This window comes from Mesocricetus auratus, unplaced genomic scaffold (assembly GCF_017639785.1).
Source record: "Mesocricetus auratus isolate SY011 unplaced genomic scaffold, BCM_Maur_2.0 Super-Scaffold_100013, whole genome shotgun sequence".
NCBI lineage: Eukaryota > Metazoa > Chordata > Mammalia > Rodentia > Cricetidae > Mesocricetus > Mesocricetus auratus.
In genome coordinates, this window is record NW_024429196.1 from 14,835,525 (window position 1) to 14,843,638 (window position 8,114).

The following is an 8,114-nucleotide window of genomic DNA, read 5'->3' on the forward strand; positions in this document are numbered from 1 at the left end:
CTATGTGCTGGAAACAGCCCGTAAATATTAGTAAACCCTTTTAGAATGTGTGATCAGGTCTCTGGCTTCCACCAACTCAAAAGTGTCATCAGACACCATTTGAAGTCTACAGCAGAGATTTTCCCACTTTACTGTTATCTGTCTAACTCATGAGTTATGACTTTCTTTGTTCTGTTACTATAAAAACTTCATGAATCTGCTGTCATATTGCAACATAGAGCTTGAGGTAACCTAAATCTGTGTTCCCAGGCCATGATTACTCAAATGTTCCTCCAAAATAAACTATCTCTTCTCTTTGATGAAGGTTGTGTTTTCTACTTGTGCAAATAAGTATGTGTGTGTGTGGGGGGGGTGTTGTTAGAGACCTACATCAGGTGCCTGCAATTGCTCTCCTTGTGTTTTAAGACAGGGTCTCCCACATACATATTGACTTGACCAGCTGGCCAAGAAAGTTCCAGAGAGTCTCTTGTCTCAAAGCCCTAGCATTCTGGCAGATACTCCACCATACCCAAATTTTTACAGGGGTTCTGGAGATGTACACTGAGGTCCTCGTGTCTGTAGCCGCATTTTCTCTACTGTCTCTTCAGTCCTGAAGAATGGTGGCTCTGTAGCTTTGATATGTCCTTATTTTCTCTACCACAAAATTCAAATAGAGAAGTTCAAATATTTTTACATTATGAATGACATTTTATATTAATATACCGTCAAGCTTGGGGAGGTGTCTCAGCCTGCTGTGCAACCACAAGGACCTGAGTTCAGATTCCCAGCATCTTCACAAATACTAAGTACAGCCACACATATCCCTAACCACAGCCTAGGGCTTAGGAAGGCAGAGGCAAGTGGACACCTGGAACTCATTGGCCAGCCAGCCTAGCCAAAAGATGTTAGTGAGAGATACTGTCTCAGCAATCACAACAAGTGGGCAGTACTGGGAATTAAAACCCAGGGCCTTCTGCATCCTAGGTATAGGCTATAAACTGAGCCACATAGTTCAAGGATATTTACTGATTCAAGCAAGAACAATAAACCCATCCCATGTACATATAAACAATACCCTCATGAAAAATAATCATTTCCAAAAGAATAACAAAATTACTCAGAAAAAAAGCACTATTATTTGCCACAGCAAATACAGAAAAGTAGAAAAGACATTTTGAAATCCCATTGCCTAATGGGGACCACTGTAAATAGACTTTGCATAGAAAAACTTTGCATAGTAAGATATCAGATACTGTGTCCTCCCAGACACTAAAACTGCAGCAATGTACATGTGCCTGTGACAGACCTGGATGGGGCGTGGATGACCCTTGACTGACTTCGGGGAGCATTACGCTCACTCTGTCTGCAAACACTTCAATTCCCACCGCCAACATTGAGTTGAATCTACACAGAATTGGGGTGTTTTGTCAGGGACCAGAGCTAGGCTGTGTTATCCCATGCTGTGTGCTAAATGCTGGCAGAGCAGTGCCTTGCTTTCCTCTTGGTGTGTCTGCCTGTTGTGTACCAGGAGAGAGCCGGACGTTTCCTACTGATGGTTGGGTTCGGAGAACCTGGGATGAGATGGTGGGGTTGAGGAAGGAAGCTAAGGAAGCAGCTTCCGGCTTGAAGCCCCTGGCCAGCTCTTGCACATTCTTTGCATCCCTACGGGGCAGCTGTGAAACCCCTGGACCCTGGGAGTCTGCAGTTTTCTCAGAAATTGTGTGAACTTGCCAGAGAGCCTGTATTGATTATAAAGGGTGGTCAACCAGTACTGTGCCCCTGGATCCTCACTGTTTTCCTGGAGTACATTGGGGGTTCTAGAACAACCTGCCTGCTCCAGCAAAGCAGAGTTAGAAGAAATGCCAGAAGACACAGGGAAGGCATGGTGAGAAGTGAATGTCTGGGACCACGGGGCTTCCTAACAGTCCCTGCCACTAACAGAGAAGAAAAAAGAAGAGAAAGAAAGCCAGATGCCACTATCCTCACGAGGCCTCGAGTCTCTGCTCGCCATCGGTTACCCAGATGCCCTTTAAGAGAGAGACTGGATGACAGCATGTGGGGGAGACCCCAGAGCACCACAAACTTACTGGATCATGCTAAGAGAAGCAAGGCTCTTGTTTCTTTCTGGGGACCTGGCCCTTGCTGGTAGCCTGCCCACCATGTGTAAGGCCCCAGGTTTGATCCCAGCACCGCAAAAATCAATACCGTTGACTTTGCCACTTTGCATATCACATTGAGGGCACATTAGACAACTGAACCATTCTGGAGAATGCCTTGCTCTTTCCTAGAAACTCAGTTCTCCTAATTCTGTTTTCTCTGTGTGGAATCCAGTGTAACAGTTGACAGAGGTGTGGCCTAACCCATCTAAAGCTCTCAGTCTATAAACACCTGCACTTGGATCGGGGGAAGCATCGTCAAGTTTCTGCAAACTGACTTAACTGCGCAGGAGTGGTTGCTAAGGAAGGGCCGTGTGCCATTCTCCATACCCCCACTGTACCAAAATTCTGCTTTTGCGGCAAGGGAAGCAGGAGCAGGCTCCCAGGATCTGACGCCAGTTCTGGCCTGTCGTACCCCTGTGTCTTATATCTGGTTTCTCCATTGTTCTTTTACATTTCAACAAAAGCCTTGCTCTCCTGGAGTTTATTTGGCCAATGTCATTTAAGAATGCAAAGTCATAATTTGTGGTGGGAGAGACGTGTTAACTAGACCCAAACTGCTATCAAATATCCCAAACATAAACTTCTTCCTGTGGAGTTGAAAAGGGAGTTGAGGGTCTTGGAAAGTTTGCTTTCCTCTTTCTGAGGCCTTCCAATTTCTTGGTTGCAGCTGGATATACTCTCAGAGTCCATTAACTGTCCCTGCAAAGGAGAGGGATGACCTGCAGAACAGCCCACCTTGGAGCAGGGAAAGCCCAGATACTTCAGGGGACATCACCCCTGCTGCCTGTCTCCAGTATTTGGGGGGAGGGAGAAGAGTCAGCTCTCTACCAAAGATAGGAGAATCCCTGGGCAACTTAGATTCTCCAGAAAGACACTCCAACAGGGTTTTTGTTGCTTGTTTTTTTATTGCTGGGGCTTCTTGCACACTAGACAAGCACTCGACCTCTGACCCTAGTCCTTGTCCAGTAAAATGACTGTACAGTCCCCAAGTGTGTCAGCTCTTACTCAGCACCCTTCACAAGCAGTATGAAGCATCACCATGTTCCATATTGGTATCCATTTGTTCCCTTGGAATTGGTTCTTGGGGGCAGAGGGTGTACTGACCACTCCCCAGAGAGCTTCTTGACTTACATGACTTCTATTTCTTGGTGGAAAATGTTTCCCTTATGGAAAGAAATACTTGAAAAATATTGGGGTTTTTGCATAAGAGGGAAGTGAGTTTCACGTTCACAGACAGACATCAAAAGACAACTTGCATGAATTGGTTCTCTCCTTACCTTTACATGGGTCCCAGGGATCAAACTCATGTCATTAACCTTAACAGTAAGCACCTTTATCCAGTGAGCCATCTCACCAGCCATCCTTCTGTAATTTTTAAACTAGTGCACAGTGTGTATAATGGGGTCTTTAATTTCCTTACTTATTTTTGATATTTTAATAGATGTATGTAATAAAACATGAACATATTTACCTCCAATTTATCCCTTTAGCTTCCCCTGTATTCATCTCACCATGACACCCTCCTTTTTTCATGTCTTTTAAAATTATTTTGGATAGTCCACTAAACCCAGTGAGTGCTACCCATATATACATGGTGTGGAGCCACTAGAGCATGGAAAACCTACCAGTGGTCACATCCTCAACAAAGAAGGATGGTCCCTGCCCTAACTACTGGCCACTGCCTGTAGCTCCTCAGTGTGGAGTGTGGCCTGAAGGTCATCTACTATTGTGCCCAAATTCTGAACTCCAAAATCACCAAGAGGCCCTTCTCGATGCAAAAACAAAGAGTCTTTTATTGTAGTTGTTTAATGAGCTAACCCATTAGCTTGGGCCCTTCATTCACCAACATGAAGGATGGCTGGAGAAAGACCCCAAAAACCCTCAAATTGGAGATCTTAAAGGGCAGTGTGAGGGGAGTGTCTAGGGGTATGAAACAGTCTCAGGATTGATGCACTTCCAAGTTTGGACGACCTGCCCTGTGTTGATTGGTCAACTGGTTTTATGGCCCATAGGCCCTCCCAGGGTGGTTGCTATGCTCTGCACATCACTGTTGTGCATTTGTCTGTAAAGCACACCCAGAGCCGTAAAGCACAGCCCCACCAGCTAACGTCCCATTGGCTCCTTGCCACAAGGAGGGCATCTGAACTCCCAGTGCCCAGGACAGGAGTGGCAAGGTTATGCAAGCACATGGTAGCCTGTCATGGCTGCTAAAATGGGGGGGGGTTGGTCCCTACACTACTACAGCTATGCAGGAAAGCTGGCTGACCTGGTCTTGTGTAGGTCTTATGCAGGTAACAGGCAGCTGCTGTAAGTGCATGACCTTGATAGTTACATCACATCCAGGAGACAGGGCTCCACAGCACTCTTCTTCCCTGGCTCTTACATTTTCTCTGCCTCCTTCCCATGATGCTCCCCGAGTCTTAGTGGTGGCAGAGCTGATACAGACATGTTGTTTAGAACTGACACCCAGTCTGTTATTCACAGCACTCTAACCAGCTATGTGTCTCTTAAGTGACTGCTGCCCGCTGCAAAAAGAAGTGCACCTCTGAACGAGACTGAAAGCAGTGCCGGGCCTGTCAGTGCAGGAGCTCCGAAGTGGGGTAGAAAGACTTTGATTCGTTCCCAATAACGAGCAGAACATGGATCTCCGAAGACTAACTTTGACTCTTGATGCTCTCCCTCTGGGATGAGGGAGGGGGTCTGATCTGGTCAGTAAGGGCAAGTCTTTCAGAGGTGTTGGGTGAGGAGGAAAGAGGTCCTAGTGCCTTGGATTTGGGGTGCACTGGCACGTATCACATCAGAGAAACTGGGGGCCCTAGACACTGCAGAGTCTGTGGAGCTCGGCCTCTCTATCCATTCCATTGCTACAAATGCAAAAACTCACTCATGTGGGGTGGGGGTTGACAATGGAGTCATAAAACAGTGAATTGGAAGTGATAAAGCTGTTCTGTGTTATGCTGGCCGTGTTTTACATGCTCCAGTCAGAGAGGAATGTTTTCATTCTGGGTTAAAAGAAAGCCCTGCTTTTCAGCCACTTTCTGATCTCGCCTGACTGAAGGAGAATTCCTATCGAGTTACAAAGAAAGAAGCACTGGTCCAGGGGAGGGACACTTCCTACTTGCCTCTGACAGAAGAGGGAGGTCCTGTGCTTACAACTCAAGGCCAAGTACTTGCCCTAGTTTCTAGGTTAGTTGAGCTCTTGCGGGGGGCAGGCAGAGAATATACAATACTATGCATCTAAAGATGACCACAGAATAAGGTATCTTCTTTCTGAAAACATTTTAAAACTGAGTTGACTGGGGCTGTCAGGATGACTCAGTGAGTAAAAGCACTTGCTAAGCAAAACTGGTGACCTGAGTTCAAGTTCAATCCCTGGAATCTGTGGGAAAAAAATCTAGATGTGAAAAAACTCTACTATTTTACAAGGTTTGTACATGTGTGTGTTCATATAAAAGGTAATTTATTACTGTACCTGAGGATAATGTTTTCACCAGAATCAATAGGGCGACAAATTAAAAGCTCAGAGTTGTCCCAGAAAAACCTGAAGCAATACAGGCTATTGTAACAAGAGGTTCTTTGTCCTGGCCGGGTCCCACCACCCTTGAGAGCCCCAAATAAACACACAGACACTATATTAATTGTGAAACTGTTGTTCAGTGACTAGGCCTTCTTATTGGTTGGCTCTGTCTCATTATTAACCCATTGGATGGATTACCACGAGGCTGTGGCTTACCTGGTAATGCCCCACATGTTGTTACTCCTTTGGCAGCATGGTGACTCTGCCAGGGCCTGCCTATCTCTCCCAGAATTCTCCTCATCTCCTAGCCCTGCCTATCTTCCAGTTCATTGGCCAAACAGCGTTTCATTCATCAGCCAATAAGAGAAACTATACAGAAGGACTTCCCCCATCAGGTTATTGCCATCATTCTTGATTTCCCACAAGAGCTCGATGGCAAGACCTTATTGCTAAAGATACCACATACATGTCAGGTGGTAGTAGCTCATTCCTTTAATACCAGCACTTGGGAGGCAAGACTAGCCTTGTCTACAAAGTGAGTTCTGGGACAGCCAGGGCTATAAGAAACCCAGAGAAACCCTGTCTTGAAAACAAAACAAAAAGAAAACCAAACCAAACAAACAAACAAAAACACCCCACCACATACATTGGCCATACAACAGGAAACCAAGTTGGTACTGACGGGAAAGCTCCCTCCCTGCTAGCTAGCTTGCTAGCTTTCACAGGACTGGAGAGTGCTCTGTAAGCTGCTAGGAGCTGGGGAGGGAGATGTCATCAACACTCTTATCCAGCTGTGAGCCCTGAGAACTACAACCACGACCAGCTTGTCAAGATATGTTCATGGGTGTAATAGTGGTATGAATGTTAGAGGGATAACCAACCACTTTTCTGTTGGATTTTAGACCAAGAGAAGAAACACATAACTGATACTGTAAGTCTGGCCAGCAACCCATAGCTGGGGAGTTCGCAGGCAGTAGGAGTGAACCTACTACTGTAATTTTCCTAAGTGGACATAGAATCAAACTGCTTTCTAAGTTCATATTCTACACTGATAGACTGGCTCAGCTTTCAGACCACATATTTGTGCAGTGGACGGTGGTTACCATAGAAACAGCTGGTCAAAGTGCAGAAAATAAATGTAGATGGAATGCTCATCCAAACTGGCACAGCTATAGCACAGCCCCACACACAAAGCTCAAGGATCATCATGAAGAAGGGTGGAAAGATAGCAATAGTCAGAGATTAGAGAGGATCAGGGCAAAATCACACCATTGTGGACACAGCAAGAGTTCTGTACTCATGAACTCACAGCAGCTATGGATGCCTGCACATGACCAATCCAGTCCACATTATAGCATGGAGTGTGGAAGGCTTCACAAACCTTCACCCCTAACTGAGGATCTGTGCACAGTTGATCATGCCCGGAGAAGGGAGAGTCAGTTTTCTCTAAGAGTGGCTCCTGAAGGTCAACCATACTCCAGTGGATGGCCCCACGTGTATATGAGCAGTACAAGTTGTACTTAATGGGTTAGTAAAAGAAAATAAACGGACATGAAGTTGGAGGAGTATAGTGGAGTAAAGGCACGAGTGAGGTACACTCCCTCATAGCTCAGGTATTTGACCACTTGGTTCCCAGTTGGTGGTGCTGTTTGGGGAGGTCTAGGAAGTATGGCCTCACTGGAGAAAGTGTGTTATGAAGGGTAGGCTTTGGGAGTGTATTGTCTCACCTCACTTCTGGTTCCCTCTCTTTGCTTTGTGTTTGTACTCGAAAATGTGACCTCCCAGCCACTACTGCAGCCACCGACTGCTGTGCCGTACAGCCCACTGTTATGGACTGTCCCGCTAAAACCATTAGCCCAAACAAACTGTTTCTTAAGTTGCCTTTGGTTACAGTTTTTTAATCACAACAACAGAAAAGTAGCTAATACAAGGTGGGTAGGTAGGTGGAGGTACACCTGGGGGAATTATGTGAAGGAGTGTGGGATGAATATTATCAAAATGTGTGGAATTCTCAAGAATTAGTACTATACATATATTATCTTATATATTTACATATGTGTATATAAAAGCTGGATATAATTGCAAGCATCTTTAGTCCCAGTACTCTCAGAGTAAGATGGAAGGCAGAGACAGGGGAATCTTCTGGAAAGTCTTGGGTTGCCTTGTGGTAGAAAGAAGAGAGATCCTACCTTAACAACGTGGAAGGAAAGAATTGAATTCAGGCCTCCACATAGGCCCTGTCTTATGTACATATCACACTCATACCCACTCGTTTATCAGACACATAATAATTATAATAAAGTTTACAATTAGGTCTGGTGAGTTGGCTTAGTGGGTAAATGTTCTTCCTGCAAGCCTGATGACCTGAATTTAATCTCCACAGAGAAGCAACTCATCCAAGTAGTCCTCTGATTTCCAATGACTCACTGTGTCATGTACAAACACACACACACACTCAA